Below are 20,129 nucleotides of genomic sequence, written 5' to 3'. Positions count from 1 at the left end.
AGTTGTTGCCGGTTTTTGTTGTTGTTGCCGAGTTGTAGTTCTTTCTGTACTTTGGATATTATTCCCTTATCAGATATAAGATTTACAAATATTTTCTTTCATTCTTTGTGTTGCCTTTTTACCTTTGATGCACGCAACTTTTTAATTTTGATAGAGTTCAATTTGCCCATTTTTTCTTTTGTTTGTGTTTTGGTATCATATCCAAAAAGTCATTGCCAATTCCCATGTCATGAAACATTTCCCCTATGTTTTATTCTAAGAGTTTTATAGTTATAGCTTTTATGTGTAGATCTTTGATACATTTAAAGGTAATTTTTGTCTATGGTATTAGGTAAGGGTTCAAATTTATGCTTTGGAATGTGAATATCATTTTCCCAGCACCATTTGTTGAAAAGATTGTTCTTTCTTCAGTGATTGGTCTTGGCATACTTGTCAAAAATCATCTGACTTTACACACAAGGGTTTATTTCTGGGATCTATATTTTGTTTCATTGTCTATACGTACATGTCTGTCTTTATGCCACAACTGAACTGTTTTGATTACTGTGGGTTTGTAGTAAGTTTGGAAACCTTGATAGCAGTTCATGGGCAGAAGCATTTTGCTTTTTTATTTCAGTAGTTTTCCTTATTCAGGGGGTTAAAGTTTAAGGCAGGTAACGGACAGTCTCATGGTGGCAGGGAGGGAAAGGACCCTTGTGAGAACTTTATTTCTAAAAGGTAACAGACCAATATGCCTTTCATTGTCCACAGGATGCGGCTCTTTGACATAATCTAATTCATCTCATCCACTAATACACGGGGGGGGGGGGGGGGGGGGGGGATGGGCACTGAAGCACCTTTGCCTGGAGCTTGAGTTATTCGAAGATGCAGTTGTTCTTTGTGGGCCGCTTTTAGGCACATAGAAGCCCTGGTTCTGAGCAAGAATTTCTTCGTTTTTTCTCCCCAAGAACATTATATTGAGCTGTCATTCACAGCCACAGCCGGAATACAAAACTGCCTTAGAATAACTTGGGTGACAGAAGCTCTCTCATGGTATGTGGCTCTCAAAAAAAAAAAGTCATCACAGCAGATCTTTCTTTTGATGTGCTCAGTATTTCCAGATCCATCTTAAAATGACAAATTAAAACATTTGTGCAACACACTTTAACATTTGTGTGAATGGACCTGTTCCTGGTTCTATAGTTTTTTATTTTTATTTTTTTGGCCTACACCTTTGATAATCTCAAAATGCCTTGAATTTCTTCAAAAGCAACTCACCAACTAAACCATACATTTTCCAGCCCAGCCAGTGTACCTGCCTCCCTGTTGAAAGAGGCTTAGGTTTCGAAGCTGAACACTGAAGAGTGCAATTGTGGAAGTCATATTCTGGAATTACTAATTTTCCAAATTTACTTCTTATGAATAGCCTTGAAACACTATATAACTGAACATTTACTACAGCTTAATAATAAATAATCAGCTACAAAGTTTTTTTCTATGATCACAGACATTTGTTCACCTATCTCATTTACTATATTTAGAAACCTACTGTGAACTTTTATAACAATGACATACCAACATGATGTTTAGCAAATTTTTTTCTCAAATGCAATTTATAATTGGTTAGAATCTATGAATTATACAGAACCCACCCAAAATGCAAATTAACTACTATGTCCAGTGGACAAGACTGTATGGAAAATTTAAGTACTATTTTTCTGTTATTTTGAACAGTGTTCACGGGGTATCTAATTTGTTCTATAATAAATAAGTTGTGCATGGCATTATGATACAACAGTGAATACTATAAACAGGATCTTTGCGCTCATGGGGCACATAACATTCCTGCTGAGTCCTTTAGCAGTCACAGAGTATACGTAAGTTATGATCATGCTTTTCTACCAACATTTGGTGAGTACCCATGGGCGCATTTCATTGGTCAGGCAGTTAACATTCACTGACTGGCAGGTGCCAGGCACCAGGCTAAATGACATAAATACATAAAGAACTTTACAAAACAGCAGGAAAGAGACTCCCTAAGTGTAATTATACTTACACATGATAAAATATGTAAATGTAGAGGTTAATGAAGAAAATAGAGCAAACTCTTGCCTGTTCTATGTAAGATCTATGCATGCCTGTATTTATGTATGTATGTCCTTAGTTACCTACCTACCCACCTACCTATCTACTGGTGGGAGTGCAAGACAGGATTGCGCAAGGAAGTTTCCGCAGGAAAAGTTAAGCTGTATCCAAGGAGTGAAAATGGGACCCATTTTATATACTGAAGGTTGGGGAAAGAATCAATCAATTCCTGAAAGCAAAAAATATTTAGGTCAGAAACAGACTATAGGTGTGCAAAGATTACTTGCATGTCGGGCATAGCCCAGGTGTGACACAATCGTGTGGCAGATGCTGTTGGTGCTCCTCTGTTTCCCCCCAGTCCTTACTTTTCCCAGCCCAGCTGACCCCCGCCCAGCGCTCCTCTCTCTTTGCCTGAGTGCTCCCTCTATGGACCAGAGCCTACTCTGTCTATGTGTGTGGCTGGGTGTACTGGGAACTAAACTCCCTTCAAAATCACCTTGCAACCAGTGAGAGCGAGAGGTGGGTGGGATGAATACCACAGCTCCCTTGGCCCTGAGGAAGGATACATTGAAGGTGTGCATTCTAAACAGTTTTTCAGAATTCCCCAGCAGGATATAAACCTAATTGTTCACAGTGGCAACCTGTTTGATAATGCACCCCTACGACTCCTTCCCTTCTGTGTCACTTCCACATTTGCTAAGGGGTCCTGGATCACTTCTTAAGTAAACTACTTGCTCTTGAGTCTCTGTCCCAGGGTCTGCCTCTGGGAAAATTCAGCCCATTCGTCATAAGCCACAGTTTCTGCCTTTAAAGAGCTCCCAGTCAATTGAAGCCCCCCAATCAGCTCATCATTCTCATAATACCCAAATCAAATTCACTATTTAGAATCAACACAGAAACTGTGCACTTGTTATGCGATTAAAATGCCCACAAACCTATATTTGAACAGTACTTCAAAGGTAGGTTTTCCAATTGTTTGATTTTCCTACCATTACAAGAACTCGAATCCAAAGACTTTGACTTCCAGGCCAATGCTCACCCATATAATGAGGCTGCTTCAGGAAGGAGGGTCAGCAGAAGGTAAGCAGGTGCCGTTGCGATTCCTGATATGGCTGTAGCCCTTGTTGCATAACAAACCACCTTGAAACCCAGTGCCTTAAAACAATTATCATTTATTATTGCAAACAAATGTATGAGTCATGTGGGTGGCTCTGCTGGCCTGGGTGAAGTTCAGCTGATCTTGGCAAGTCTTGCTCGCGTATCTTTGACCAGCCGGTGGTAGGCTAAAGGCAAGCAGTTGGCTGGCTGGGACAGTGGCAATGACTAACCATGTAGCCTCTCATCTTCCAGCAGGTACAGGCTCAAGCTTGTCCACATGACATAGGCAGAGGTCCAAGAGAAAAAGGGAAAGTGCAAGGACTTTTGAGTCCTAAGTTGAGAACTAGAAAATAAGCATTTATGCTGCTTCCTATTGGGCGAATCAGGCCATAACACCAACCCCAATTTAACAGGTGAGGAAATAGCTCCACTCCTTGGTGGGAGTTGTTGCAGGATCACTTTGCAAAGGGATGTAATGCACGGAGGGAAATACTTGCAGCCAGTTTGTTGCAAATAACCTATTGCTTTCTGGTGAGTGTGGATCTAAGTGTGGTCTATGCTTATCAGGTGCTCATGACATTTTGTCAAGGGGAGGAGAAGGGTTCCCTATCAACCACATTGTAATTTTATTCGGCCACCCTGCAACCCATGTTTCCCTTGGCCGTTTCCTGTGCTAGTTTCTAATATTTCAGAAATTCCAGTTCCTGGTGTACATATTTTTAATTTTATTTTAATTTGTGTTCTTAAGCTGTAGATCAGTTGCGTGAACTATGGAACATTAATTAGAAATTGCATTCTCCAATTTTTATAATAACTACCTCTAGGGAAACATGCACATTGTGAAAGGGATTGAGGGGGAAGGAGAAAGGCTGTAAATGTGTAAAGACTGTCAAGAAATAGCCAGGCAGAGAAAGACAAGCACCATACGATTTCACTCATATGTGGAGGTTAATGAACAAACTGAACTACCAAGCAAAATAGAGACAGACTCATAAATAGAGAGCAGGCAGACAGCTCTGGTATGGGGGGGGAAGGGGGTGGGGTGGGGTGCAGGGATTGAGCAAAGAAGATAAAAGGAGAGAACTCATGGCCATGAACAGCAGTGTGGTGATTGTGGGGTAGGGAAGGGGGCAGGTGGAGGTGGAAGAGGGCACAGAGGGGATAAATAGTGATTGGAAAAAATAAAATAAAATAAAAATATATAAATAAATAAAGTGGAACAGAAAAAGAAGAGAAATGTCATCTTATGGAAGTTTCTGAAATTGCATTGCCCCAGAGCACTGGCCGCATGGCTAGTGTTGAACTCCTCTGTGTAAGTTCTGTGATGGGTGGCGGTGAGGGGCAGGTGAACTGTCAAGCAGAGAGACATCCCCACGAGGCGGAACGGGAGAGAGCAGTTATTCACTTAACTTGTCCAGCTGTCCAGTCTGCGTCAGCACCCCAGTAGCAAGGAGGTGACCTCTGAGCCTCATCTCAGGATCAGGATTTTAGAGCCGGAAGAGACCTTTGAATCCATCTAATTCTCCTTTCAGAGAACTTTTATAACGTAAACTTTTAAAAATACACAGGTCAGAATTTAATTGCTCAGTGAGTAGACAAAGTGAGCATACCAGGTAATCGGTGTGCAGAACAGGAAATAGAAAATCACCAGCACCCCAGAAGCACCCTCATGCTCTACCCTCCTCACCTTTATCCCGACTTCTAACAGCATAGATAAGTCTCACCTATTTGGGAATGTTTTTATAAGTGGAATTTACCATTCTCTTTTGCATCTGGCCTGTCCACTAAATATGATGTCTATGAGATTCATTCTTACTGTTATGTATTCTTGTATAATTAATTTTCATTGTATAATATTCCAGGACATGAACAGATCACAATTTATTCATTTCTACAGTTTATGGTCACTTAGGCTGTTGCCAGGTTTTGACTGTCGGAAATTATCCTGCTGTGAACAGTCTGTTGCACATTTTTTGGTGCATATAAGCTCTATTTCCGTTGTGTACCTTTCCATGAGTAGAATCCCTGGGTCACATGCATGCAAGTGTTTGACTTTAGTGAATTCTACCCAACAGTTTTCCAAAGTGGTTGTATTCAATACAGTTACATTGAGGATATGAACTTTGGAGAGACAATTTAGTCCATAATGTTATGGACTAAACTTTTTTTAACTTTTATTTTAAATAATTATAGATTTGTAGGACGTGGGAAAGACAGGTACAGAGAGGGGCTATGCATCCCTTATGCAGATGAATTACAGGTTATAACTAAAGTGGAGGCTTCCCCATGACTCATGAAAAGCTGTGCAAAGCTCTCTTCAAGATCATCTTACAGTTTACAAAATCCCTTTATGTTTTTAAGATTATGTAGTCATATGTCCTCTCAGTAAAATGCAAAGAGTATTTGCCTATTTTCTAGGATTTTGGGCAGAGATTAGCACTGAGCTTGTGTTTAGTGGATAGTAGTTGAGTATTATCAGTAGCAACAACATCGTCCCCTGTAGTGAGCATTTTAATCTCCATTTCTTAGAAGAAGGATGTGATGCACAGAGAGGTGGTATGATTTTTCGAGACCAAATGGATAAGCCACCGATCCTACAGTTCAATTGCTGATAGTGATAACTTGCTTGATAATACAAGCTGCATTGCCCTCCTTCCCCTCCCTGGCTCAATTCCTCACTCTCCTCCCAGTATTTTCTAGCACCATATCCCAAGTAAAGCACTTGCACTAAAATTCTTGCTCAAGATCGGCCTCTGGAGGAGCCCAGATGAAAACACTCATTTACACTGTTATTTCTCCTTTCATCCATCTCCCTAATTTCTGTTCTGATCCAAAAAATCCATTTCCGAAGAGTGGTTTCTATAGGACACCTTGAAGACTCTTGCAATGTTCCTGAAAAATCAGCCTATGCATGATCGGTTCTCTCTACAGGATTGATATTATCTGTGGCCACCAGCTTATCTCCCAGTTTTGATCTGCATTAATTACCTGAAGGACTCCAGCTTGGAAAGATTTAGTTTACTTGATTTTCTTATGAGGAATATTTGTGTATTATAGGAAAGTCCCCTCTCATTCCCTGACCTCAACTACTTCAAGAAAAAAGCCTTTCCATATTAGAATAGAGGTCAAGACTTCTGTCATTATAGCTAATTCTGAAGCCTGAGAGTTTAACTAATGGTTAAATCCATATTAAGTTTAATTACAGATACATGAGCATATAGCATGCCAGTCCAAGCCCTAATGATTTATGGAATACAAGTGTGCTGGAATATTGCTGTTTAAATCCAAAGCAGGAGAGGAGACTCAGCAATTACAAGGGCAAGCTTAGGACAAAAGCCACTGCTAAATATTAGGCAGCTAAGCTTAACATGGGATGGCACATCCCTCCATTAGTTACCCATCAGCAAACACGGAAAAAAATGAGAAGCTGCATTATAGCTCTTTGGTGTATTTTTTAAAATGAGAAAATAGAAAAGCACGGGGCTGAGCCAGGACCCAGGGTCATGCATCCAGCTAAGCTGCTGAGCTGTCAAAGACGAGGTCCTCTCAGTTTTAATCTGTTGTACCAATATGCATCCCAAGGAATGTGAAGACACAAGACACTGATTCGGTCATTTTGAACTTTAGCACACACCAGAACACCTGGGACTTGTGAAAACAGATTGTTGTGCACAATCACCCAAAATTTCTCACTCAGTAGGGCTGGGAGGGGGCCCTGAGAATTTGCATTTCTAATCGGTTCAGGTAATACTGATGTTGTTAGTCCAGGCACCACATTCTGAGAATGATTGCACTTATGGAGTAGATTTTTTTCTAAAATGGATCTCGGCTGATACGTAAGGACCTTGCCTGGCTTATCCTACTGGCAGATGCTGGGGAACACTTTGCCTCCATTTTCTGGGCAGAGGATGTTAGAAGTGAAATGCTAAGGAATTCAGTCTCAAAACTAGGCTGCCAGGAAGAATTCGGATTTGCAAAGATCAGAAAGGAGCACAAGCAGAAAATAAGACCAAAGTTCTGAATGCGGAGCCCAGGAAGTACCAAGGTTCAGCATCACAACTCTTGCTCTTCCAACCAGTTTGCTTTCCACTTGGCTCATGACAACAGGGGGAGAAGAAACATTTGTCACCCTAAGGTAAACAATGAACAATGAGGAATAAAGGCACAGAACTCAAATAACCTCATTCTGTTTTCCTCTAACATCTGTATCTGGTTGTCTTCATAGTGGGTACTTCTGATGGGTGGTTAGACAACCCCACCCCAGAGTGCCTTTGGCTCTGCTCTCCTCCCCCATCATTTTCAGTCACCCCTTTCATCATCATCTTGCTTTCAGCTCCAGACCTCTGTTGATTTATCTTAATGGTGAGAAGTTCTTTTCCATCTCTTTTGTTTAAGTATAACAACTTCATTCACAAATACAAGGTGGGGATTATATATAATGCCAAGTATCTTAGACGTCATAACTTTACATAATTGATTTTCAAATCCTACCTCTGCAGTTTACTGGCTTTCAAATCTTGACCAAGTTATTAAACCTCCCCGAATTGGCTTTTTCATCTATCTTACTCTGGTTGGGTTGCCCTAACAGTATCACAGACCAGTGGCTTAAACAACAGAGATTAATTTTTTCACAGTTCTGGAGGCTTGCAGTCCAAGAACAAGGTGCTGGCAAAGTCAGATTCTAGTGCAGGCTCTCTTCCTGGCTTGCAGATGGCCACCTTCTCACTGTGTCCGCACATGGCCTTTCCTCTGCATGAGTGGAGAGGAAAAGAGAGGGGAAACCTGTGAGGATGGGGAAATATCTTTTGCTTTAGGGATTAAGAAACTTAAAGAAAAAATGCACTCTGTGTGTGTGTTTTAAAAGTATTTGGTATTATCTGGAACAGAAAAAAACCATTAGTGAAAAATATGGCGAAATCTATAATAGCCTTGTGCCAATGTTAATTTCTTAATTTGTTTAAGTGTATGTAAGATTTAAAATTAGGAGAAGTTGGGTGCAGGATGTCCAAGAACTCTCTGTACTATCTTTGCAACTCTTCTGTAAAAAAAATCTCAAATTAGAGTTTTTTTGAAGCATAACTTTAATCAGGAAAGAACTAGAGAGGTTGTGACATAGTTGCGTGTTTTTTTAAAATAGATTTTTATTGATTTTTTTAGAGAGGAAGGGAGAGGGAGAGATAGAAACATCAGCATCAACATCGATAGCTCCCTCCTACATGCCCCATGCTGGGTGGGGATTGAGTGCACAACCCGAGGCATGTGTCCTAAGCAGGAATCGAGCGGGGACCTCCTGGTGCATAGGTCAACACTCAACCGCTAAGCCACAGTGGCCAGGCTGCGACATCATTTTTTGATAGCCTTGTAAGGCACAAACATTTGTTTCTGTGAAGACACATTAGTGTTTTTCTAGAAACAGCCGAAATGCATCCAGAAACAAGTGTGGCAGAGAAATGCGGTGTGTTAACCAAAATCCATTTCCTCTTTTCTCAAGGCCCAACCTTACACTACATCTCCCAGCCCCGCTTGCAGTTATTTGCAGCCATGTGACCCGATCTGGTCTGAGGAAAGTGATCAGCAGTAAAACACAGCTCTTCAGGCCTGGGTCAGGGAAACCTTCCACAGTGGACCCTCTGTGTTCTCTCTTCCCCGCCTAACACCCAGGAGAAGGCGAGTGAACACAGCAGAAGGAAGCTGGGCCCTGAATGAGCATGCAAGGCTGCCATGCAATCAAACATTCATTTTGGGCTTTCAGGGAAGGAGTGACTTTGGGGGCACTTGAATCACTGAAATTGGCTACTTACCCAAGTAACGCAGAAGTCTAGGTACCAAGCTGTGGAATTTAACTGGGCAGTACTGGTTTTGGTTAAGCATAGTTTGGCTCTGGAAAGAATCTCAAAGGTAGTAAGTATTTTCAATATAAAATTCTGTGGTAGATATTTTGAAATGAGGTGATATTTAAATGGGTCCCTTCTGGTATTTGTACTTTAGTGGTTTATATTCATATATAATTTAAAGACTATAAGCATCATGGAGGCAGGGACCATGACTCTCTTATTTTTGACTGTATTCCCAGAATTTAAAACAGCACCATGTATTCCACAACATTTAATCGAATCAAAAATGTGGAAATAACTGAACGGCTGATTGACTGGTTCCTGCAGAAGGAAGAGAGGGCTTTTCTTTCTTTTTTTTTCTTTTTCAATTACAGATGGCATTGAATATTATTTTATATTAGTTTTAGGTTTACAGCATAGTGGTTAGAAATTGATTTAATTTACAAAGTGATTCCCCCGATAAGTCTATTACCCACCTGGCACCATACATATTTGTTTCAGTAATATTGACTATATTCCCTATGCTATGCTTTTTGTTGTATACTTTTAGACAAACACAGCAGTGAATCTAGTAATTTTGTAGTTGAAATACATTATTTTATGTCTCAATTATCTTTGAAGCCACTTAATGCTTTTTGTCCTATGCTCTGTATTGTCTTATAGTTTAAAAGCTTTTGCCTGGCACATAATAAGTTCTAAGTAAGTACTTGTTTAATGAATGAATTTTACAAATACTTGTCAACTGTTTTATTAGATTAGGGTTGTGTGTGAATGAAGATTACATCTTACATTGCTCTAGATAACTGTTGATAACTGAAGTTACAGTTACATAGAGTGGAGACCATAACTGATCATAAATATAAATATATACATAACTGAAATTATATATAACTGAAATTATATATGTGTATATATATATGCACATACACAACTGAAATTATATATATCTATATATCTTCTACAAGGGCACATTATAGGTTTTAGATGCAGTGTAATTAGTGATTAACATAGGATAGCATTGGAGAAAATCTTACTCTTTTGACTGATGAAGAGAACTTCCAGCATTTCATCTATTGAATTAAAGTAATTAAAGAACTAAGGATGAAAAAGTTAGCATGCATTTCTAAGAATGAATTAGAGTAAAATTTTCTTCTACAATAAATCCAGGTTTTGCAAGAAGATCCATAAAAGAAATTAAGCTGTGAGGTGTCCTCATGAGATATTGATATTCTAGTTTTGCTGTGTGCAGGGTTTCCCAGAAGCTGCTAAGTTGATTTTTAAACTATACCCTTTAAATTACAACTGCCAAGAGGAAAAATAAAGAAAATTGACAATAGAAATATATATTATAACTAATGAACTAAGACTGTCTCTGTATTAATAAAGTCATTTAATTAACAGTTCCACTGAATAAAGTAATATGGCATGGAAGGAATGGAAGTACATGAAGTAATTTCATTCTGAAGCTGAGATAAAATAATAGTAAGATAAATACCTTTGTGGCAGAATAATTACAGATTTATTAATTTGTGTTTTTATCCCACTGCTGTGTAATCAGCAAACTCATTGAGGACCCTAGTGTTTTGTACTCTGTATTTCTACCCCAACCCAACCCACACCCATTCCAGTCAAGTAGGTGCCATTTCCCATTTGCTCTTTTGCTTCAGCTGATTTTTGTTTTAGAGAGAAAAGTAAATCCCTTGAAAGTCCCTTTATTTTATGTTTTAAAAGCTAAAACTCAGTAAGATTATGCAAGGTACTCCTAAGAAAGTTGACAGGTGTTTCAATTGCAGGAGAGGGAGATGAGTGTTTATTAAAGAGGAGAGTCATAAATAAGTGGAAGAAAAAGAAATTCTCCAAGAATGGGAAGGAAACTGAAATCTGTAGGTCTAGCTAGATGCAGTAACCCAGGATTCCCCTCCACCATCCCTACACACTCCAGAAATCATCAGGGCCACTGAGAGGATAGCTTTGCGGTGCATATAGGAGTTTGGATGGAGTGAAGGGGTTTTAACAGCACATGAAAATTCTTGCCCCAAGATGCCTAGAACACTGTAGAGCTGTCAGGCTTCAGGGAGCAGGTTACCTGGAAGATTAAGAATTTATTGGTCACTAGGATGTGCTGGAGATCACATGTCCTCACCAAGTGTTCTGTTGTGCCCAAGATCCCATTCAAGTACCATTCAAGGCATTGAGGATTGTAGGGTGGAGGAAATGAGGCAGGGTGCAGGGAAAGTCACGGGTTAGCTCCTAATAATTAATAAGATTTAATTTCCCTCCTGACTTGAAGTTAGATTTAATGTGATTGAAATAAAATAAAGAAATGTGATATTTCTTTCACTCTGAATCACAGTGGTAACAAATTTATACCTCCTACATGTTTTTTAAGATTATCTCCACTATATGGTATATTAGCCAATAATGCATTTTACTTAAACTAAATACTGTTTTTGATCTCAGAGGCAATCCTTAAAGCACAAAATGCATGCATGAACAGAAATTTTCTTTGAGTAATAAATTGATATCAAAGCTGTTTCCACTTACTGGTGCCATTTCCAAATTAAACACTCTTTTTGGTGATTATAATTCAGCTGAACAGATGAAAAAGGGATAGAAACGTATTTTCTGTTTTGCCATCTAAAATACATACTGCTAATGCATTTAATTATAATGCCACATTTCTTTTCAACTGACCCATAGCCTAGATTGTATATAAAATGGATTAAATATATTCAGTGATGAAGCAGCATCTTGGAATTGAGATACTTCCCTTAGACCTTGTGAACTCCATATACATCTATTTGCCATTCATTAATTCCCCAACCACAGGTGTTACATTACTATCCACAGTTATTTACCCCATTCTGGAATCATACTCACTGTGCATTTGTAGCTCTTCCCACTAGAGTAGGTAGAGTTTATTCTTCCAACCCATTGATGTTGAGCTTGACCATGTGAAGTACTTTGGCCAATGGAATGTTTGTGGGTTTGCTGCATGAAGAGTTTCAAATATGCTCTGTGGCCAAACGTGACTTCTTGTGTTCCTGCCTTTTATTATGAGGGAACCTAACTCCAGTAGCCAGTGATCTAAGGATGACAGCCATGTAGGTCAGGTCTAGACCCAGCCTACAGCCTGGCTCCAAGCCTGGTGGAGCCCTACCTAGATCAGCCAAATCCCAGCTAACCTGAAGACATAAGAATGAAAAATGTGTAGTGTTAGCCACTGAGTTCATTATACATCATTTATTGTATAGAGCAGACTGTGTACCTATTCAACCTTCCTCCCTCAGTAGATCTCTAAGCTGCTTATGGTGCCTTGAAGACTTAGGTTAGCCTTTTCTATTTATTCCTCCTCATTTAGGATCAAGGGGAATTTATATACTATGGTTCCAATTCAGCATGGAACAAGCTTTCATTAGAGACTTGGATTCAGTGTTTAAATTTAGTTTCCTTCAAGAAAGAGTTTTGGCACTGTGGGAAGAAATAAGATTTAAACATTAGTTAGATACTGTTCCTAAGGTCAGACAGACAGACAATTAACTATGAAAATACAGAGAGATAATATGCTCCTGGAGAGTTAGTGTGTTTTGATTGCCATTTAAGCTGGCCCTTACAGAAGTAAAAAAAGTTACTAGATGGAAAAGAGGAGACACGCTTCAGTGAGAAGACAATTATTTTATTTTCTCACTGAACACATGTCTGAAAAGCTCCTTCAGTGAACCTGGTGTTAGTGATAAAGAGGGAAAGAACACGATCATGACGTCAGGTTGCTGAGCATGGTGGCAGGGAGAAATAGGCTGGGGCGGGACAGAAACCAGCTTGTCTGGATGAGACAGGGCCCAGTTCAGAATCCAGGAGGTGAGCAGTGGACAACATCGTGTCCACAGATCTTTGCAGCATCGGGCAGAATCAGGAATCCATTGCTCTCATGTGATCTGTCCCAGAAAGGGTTCCGGACAATTGTCTCTCGAGTCAGACCAGACATAAGCTGGTATCAGGACTTTTCATGTAGCCAGATCCCCTGGAAAAAGGTATGAGGAAGAACATTTATTCCCAGGGAAGAAAATTGCCCAGGAGATCTACAGGATGCCAGCACTCAAGTGCCTGGGCCAGTTTGGATTGGTGACTGATTAGCCTTGTGTTGGGGTGCAGGGAGAGGAAGGAGTTAAAGTGGGAAAAGACATTTCTAGGTGTTTTTTTTGATGAATAATATTGAATATGATGATTAAAGGAATTGGGGGAAAGAACTATAAAGTTTATCCAATAAATAGTAATTCTACTATAATGCTGTGAAGCAAACCACCCCAAAAGTTAGTAGTTTAAAATAATAACCACTTAATGTTTTTCAAGAGTTTATAGGTCAGAGTGTTGGTTCTACCGATCTGAACCAGACTGGCTGGTCTTGGCTGGGCTCTCTCACACCTCTGATGTCAGATGCAGCTCAGCAAGGTCGATTGGACTCACTTTTATGTCTGAGGACTTGGCCAGGATAACTAGGCTGACTCAGCTCTGCTCCGTGAGGTCTCTCTCATCCACCAGGTGAGTTTAGGCTTATTCATGTGGCAGCTGGGCAGGGATGTGAAAGAGAAGTGCACAGAACTGGCTTCCATCACATTTACTACATTTTTTTCTGGCCAAATCAGGTCTAATGCTGCCCAGACTCCAGAGTTGGAGGAAAGAGATTTGGCCTCTTGATGGAAGAACTGCAAAGTCACTGTGAGGAAATTCAATAACGTTCGCTGGCGTTGCATAAAATAATGGTCCGCAATATGGGTTTGGGGTTTACAAGTCAGGAGTCCTAGGGCAAGTTTCTCTCTTTAGTGTCAGTTTATTTACCTATAAAATAAGCAGTGTTTATCTCATATGACTATTGAAAAGATTTAAAAAGGGAAAGCATACAATGTATATAGTACCATGTACCTACCATGCTGAGTGTCCAATAAATGTCACTATCATCACCACTATTGTAACTGCAGTAAATATTAACATGTAACATATTGCCCAAGAGGTTTTTCAGTTATATAATGGGTCAGTGTGAGTTTATGGCACAAAATATATATTTTAAAAAGAGGGTCATAGATATTGATGAATAAAATATAAAAATCACATTTTTAATTGTGCGCATCCGATTTTCTTTTGCCATATAATTTGAATTTAGGTCTCTTTGGGTCTAACCGACATTTGTGGGCAGACATTTCTTTTTGATGTACCTCCACCATGACATGGGAGATCAAACAGAAATGAGTAGTAAAAAAACGCAGGGCATGAAAAATGACACAGGACCCATTTGCTAATAAGTGGATGAATGTTGTTCAGCCCTGAGAAGAAACAGCACCTGAAGCAAAGAAATGGCTTTTGTAAGACCCAGCATACCCCTTTAAACTATTTTCTTTCAGCTCCCGGGTTCTAAAGGAGCCATTTGTGTGCACAGTGGAAAACAAGGCCTGAGCAGGGTAAAGATAAACCCAGCCAATGGCCCCTGTTTTCCCTGCCCACCCTAGTCTCACTGATGGCCTAAGACAGAGGCAGACTCGGAGCCTGGACTGGGAAATAGGATCCTTGCAGGCCCCAGGCAATCCTTCTGTTGGGAAAGGTCGAGGTCAGGCACCAAGGACATCAAAGTGGAGAGAGGCCTGCCGGGGAAAGAAAGAGATGGTATCCCTGGATGGTAAAAAGGAGGGAAGCCAGAATCCATACTCCGTTGTTTTCTCATAGGAAACACACTGCAGAATTCACCGGAAATGTGACCGACTGTTTTATTCCTAATCTGTGTTATCTGAGATCACTATCTTTTTATTATTGAGGAATTCTGTTAATATAGGAAGTAAACCCCTGAGCATGCTTACAGACATTTATACATCTTCACTATTTTGGAAGTTTCCCCAAAATACCAAAATGGGGGTCATTCAGATTCAAAGATTTTCATCTCTTTGAATGAAAATAAATGCACCCCAAAACATCCCTTTTACCCATCTGATATAGCAGTGTGGTTAATGGGTTGGATACGTAACTGGCTGTGGTCTTTAAATTTTGTTGAACTTTTTAGTGATAGAGTGGATATAGAATAAACCCATTTGGTCCTGTTAGAGTTCAGTAGGGCAGAAAGAAATATTAGAAAGTATGGTCTAAATGACTTGTAAAGTCTCCTGCTATTTTTTTGTTTTTTTAAGTGAGGCTTTTGAAAATCATCAACCCTTGGGTACCATGTTTTCAGAACATTCAGCATTTCATTTCTCTATAGAGTTTTTTTCTTAACAAACTATCCTTTTGATCTTTTTATAGTGATGAGGGAAGGGAAATGCTTTTATTTTTATTTTTGGATTTGGATTTGTCTGTCTGATGCTTTATTTTAGAAACTCCCTTGATTCCTGGGGGGAAATGGCTTTATATAGAGCTGTCATTTAAAATTCAAATGATTTCTTCCTTAGAATTAGGATAAATAATAGCACTTATATCACACTAGTATATAACCTGGCCGGTGTGACTCGGCTGGGCATTGTCCCAGGCACCAGGAGGTTCCCAGTTCAATTCCCAGTTAAGGGCACATGCCTGTTGCAGGCTTGATCTCCAGTAGGGGGCTTGCAGGAGGCAGCCTATATTTTGCCCTGGCCAGTGTTGCTCAGTGGTTAGAGGCCCCCCCAATGCACTGAAGGGTCCCAGGTTGGATTCCGGCCAAGGGCAGGTACCTGGGTTGCAGGTTCGATCCCCGGCCCCCGTTGGGGCACGTGCGGGAGGCAACCGATTGATGTGTGTCTCTCATGGATGTTTCTCCCCCGCTCTCTCTCCCCCTCCCTTGCACTTTCTCTAAAAATCAATGGAAAAAATATCCTTGGGTGAAGATTAACAACAACAAAAAAGATGTTTGTTTATATGACTGACAGACATAACTAAGAGTTCTGAAACCTGATAGTGTGGAAAACATGTCTCTTTTTCCCGTTTTCACATCAATAATAATAAAAAAATAATAATCAAAATGTTTTCACCTCAAGATGAGCAAGAGATCCCATCAAGAAAGAAGATGGAACATTGGACGTAAATACACAAGATGATCTTCTATGCGTTTCAACCGGAGTCAAAAGAAATAGATTTTCACAAATTCGAGCAGGTCTCTGATTTTAAGCAGACATTCTTATTCAGTGCAACCGAGTTGAGGGGGGAGAGTGCATTTGATGGGCAGATGCTGACTTGGCAGCTCATGGAACTAGCCGTTATTGATGGAATAGGGCCTGGGAGGGACTCAGGGATTCAGAAGTTGGAGGGTGAGTACTGTAAGAGAGTGGAGGAAGCAATTAGGAGAAGCGAAAGCTAATAAAGTGGTATCATTTCAGCTGAAGTCCAGCCTCATTTTGCCCCCAGGAGCTGATGTAGGAACTAAATGGTGTCACAGCCTTTTTTCATCACCAGTCAGTAGTTGGCTATGGGCTGCTTCCTAGAGGCAGGGAGAGAGGAGTGTAATAGCCCAGAAGAGGCGACTCCCGTCAGCTGAAGGCTGGTCTCTGACAGGGGAGGGCAGCTGTAAGTTTGGCAAATGACACGCAGCAGAGCTGTAGGACTGGGGCACCTGCTGGTGAAGGGGACCTGAGCAGGGCACCAGCAGTTACAGAGCATGCTGAAGGACCTGTTTGGCCTTTTTTGGGTATCTTAGTTAAACCGTCAGAGGAGCTATTTCTTTTTATGAAGGGTATTAAGAAAACTACTGAAATGTGAATCTATTGTAAATAAAGGCTGTAGCTTTGGTTGCAGAGCCTGTGACCAACTGCCAAGAAAAACATTAACATAGAAACAGATAGTCTGAGAGTATATAAGTAGTGACGTTTCAGATAAATATTCAGCACATGACCCCAGGAGGCAAGAATACAGGACAGCTTTCTAAAATGCGTGGCTACATAGACCCAAGGGCAATATAATGGCTGTATCTGGCTTGTTGTTGACTAAATAAAAAGAAATTTGATTCATCACAGATGAGCAATAATTGTCTTCATAACTAATTATTTATATCATAAGGCCATCTGTGATGTTTTCATGGTTTCCAAAAGAGTATGCACTCATCTTGAAAGGGAGGAGATTGTGCCAGTTTAGAAATGACATCTGGAAGGGTTTGGACTTGGAACGCTTAGCAAGAAGGAATAGAACTGCTCGTTGATGCCGGAATTCTAGCAGGCCTCAGAGCAACTGCATGGGTTCTAGACCCCTGAGTTAGGTTGGGTTCCTCGGGAGTAAACCCTGGAGGCAGGGGCACAGCATTTTAAGTAGGTAGTGCTCCCTGGGGGAAGCCAGTGAGGGACTTGGGGGACAGAACACAGACAGAAGGAAGCCAAGCAAGAGTCAAGCCCCACGGAGGAAAGGTGCACTTGACCACAACGGGGAACTAGAGGCTGTAAATTCTGTTTCAAACTGGTCCCGAATATGAGGAAGCTGGGAGTTCGTTCCCTCTATCTGTGAGCCATGGGCCTAGGGCTGCCTCAGGCTCTTCCACCTGTGTGAAGGTGCAGAGTGCTCCAGGAGCCCACCAGGTCCCTGTAGAGGAGCCACAAGTGCTGGGAGGAGTCAGAGTTAAGGTCCCTAAGCTGGGGGAGGAGCACATAATAGACATGTTACAAGTGTTTCTAAGGGAACTCAGCACCTTTACATCAACACCCAAATGCTCCCTTGACATTGGAGTTGTCCAAGGAACAAACTTCAGGAGAATTATTAGGAAGTTTTCTCACTCATACATAAATAATATTTTCCAATACAGCCTTACATGGTAACAGAACTGATACTTTGATCTTCATCTGATTGATCCCTACATCTTTTCTCGACTTTTTTTTTAACCTTTTAAAATTCTTCTAAATATGCATTAGGGGTTCTCTTATCTTTTGAGATTGCTGTAGTAAAACACGTCTTCTTGCAAAATGTCTTTAGGTTGCACTGGGAGGCACGAAACACTTGGATGTCTCTCAGACAACTCCACCTGCTCATCTCATGGTTACACCTCAATTCAACATGTTTAGAAATCGTAACAGATTGCCAGGGATCAGCACAGCTGCGCACCACACCCTGTAGTGTGCCTCCCTCCTCAGCTGTTTAATGTAAAATTCTGTCATCCAGATGTAATGTCCTGATGTCCCCGGGGAAGCAGAACAAGAAATATTTTTTAGATTAGGGGACATGGATTTATCAATTTACTTAAGTCATATGTCACTGTGTTGTGTCCATGTAAACTTGTAATTATTTTTCCAAACAAGATGGAAATAGGAAGCAAAGAAAAGATGTGAGAGCCATCTTCTGGAGAGATCTGTTAACAACCATACTGGACTGTGTATTTCTCTTCTACTGTGTTTCTCCCCTTATACCTCTGCCAAAACTGAACCCACAACCCTTTTCACCGAGCCTGCTCCTTTAGGTGTGACCTACCGCAGTGACAGGATGACTGTCCATGCAGTTACCCCATTCGGAACACTTGGAATCATCCCAGGCTCCTAGGGCTCTCCAGTCCATACATCTCTCTACTCTGCCCTTAACTTCTCCCAGCTACATCTTTGGCCACGTCTCTCCTTCCCTCCACCGATGCCTTTATATAATTTTTCACAATTAACCATCTGAACTATTGGCTGAGCCTCTTGTAAGGTCTCCTACCTCTACTATTAACTCTAACCTATGTTTATAATGCTGTAGTTCTCTCTAAACAGGAATTTAATCAGTGCTGATCCTCTCATTTACGAGATTCCATGCAGCCCCACTGTGGAAGGCTAATAACGTCTTCCAAAGATGTGTCCACGTCCTAATCTCTGGGGCCTGTCAATGTCACTTTACTGTATTTGGAAAAGGGGTCTTTGCAGATACAATTAAAAATTAAGGATCATGAAATGAGATTATTCTAGATTTGCTGGGTGGGCCCTAAATGCCCATCACAAGTGTATTTCTAAGAAAGAGGCAGAGGGAGAGAGTCATAGAGGAGGAGATGGTGTCTAGACAGAGCAGAGAGACAGGGCCACCGCCTAGGGTTGCTAACAGCTACCAGAAGCTAGAATAGGCAAGAAAGGGATTCTCGCCTAGAGCCTCCAGAGCAAGTGTGGCCCTGCTGACGTCTTGATCTCAGACTTCTAGTCTCCACAACTGTGAGAGAATAAATTATCGTTTGAGCCACCCAGTCTGTGGTAATTTGTTACGGCAGCCACAGAAAACCAATAGATCCATTGTCCTTAGGGTAATGGTCAAACTGTTTTTATATTATTCAAGGCTGTCCGAGATCTGGGCTCTGCCTTCATTTCCAAACCTAATCTCTCAGCATTTCCCACATGGACTCTGTGCTCTAGTGATTGGGAATGACTGGAAGGTCTTGAATTGTGCCATTTCCTTCCTTAACTTCCTGCAATTAATTACACAGGCTTGTACATGTCTCTAAATCTCCCGGAATCTCGATGTAACAATCAGCTTAAGCGTCCTAGAAAAATCGATGTGTGGAGCGTGACCTTTCTCTTGAGCTGGAGATGAGAGGGGCATAGGGAGGCAACAGTCCGAACTTTTAAAAATGAAACTATTCCTATATGACAATTTGTATGAAAATGCATTGACATGTGTGTGACTTATTGTCACTCAAACATGAATGAAACTTTATCCTAAGTTTAGCTTATACTTACCAGATTTATAATTATTGTGCTAAGTCGTTCTGAGGGTGACAGTTGATGTTTTATAAAGGGTTTTTCTCACCTTTTTAAGGATCAATCCCTGCACATACATGGCTGGTGTCCACGTTGGTGTCCTACCTATATCCAGCACCCTTTACTGGGCTGTGCAAACAGGCGTCAGCTGCTGAGAGTATTGGCTGCCCCCTCCCAACTTTATTGAATATAATTGACATATAACATTGTGTAACTAACTCTAAGATGTACAACATTTTTATTTAATACACTTATGTATTATATGAATACCACCATAGTCTTAGTTAACCTCTACTTCATATCACATAATTACCTTTTTTTGTGGTGAGAGTGTTTAAGATCTATTCTCTTAGCAACTTCCAAGTATATAATACACTATTGTTATTAACAGTGAGCTAATACAGATTAATTTATACAAAACATAAGTTAACACATAACACAGTACTTATTACCTTGTAATTTATATGTAATCACAATGCTTTGCATTAGA

The sequence above is a fragment of the Miniopterus natalensis genome, chromosome 7 (assembly GCF_054644295.1).
Source record: "Miniopterus natalensis isolate mMinNat1 chromosome 7, mMinNat1.hap1, whole genome shotgun sequence".
Classification (NCBI taxonomy): Eukaryota; Metazoa; Chordata; class Mammalia; order Chiroptera; family Miniopteridae; genus Miniopterus; species Miniopterus natalensis.
Note: the sequence above shows the minus strand (reverse complement) of the source record.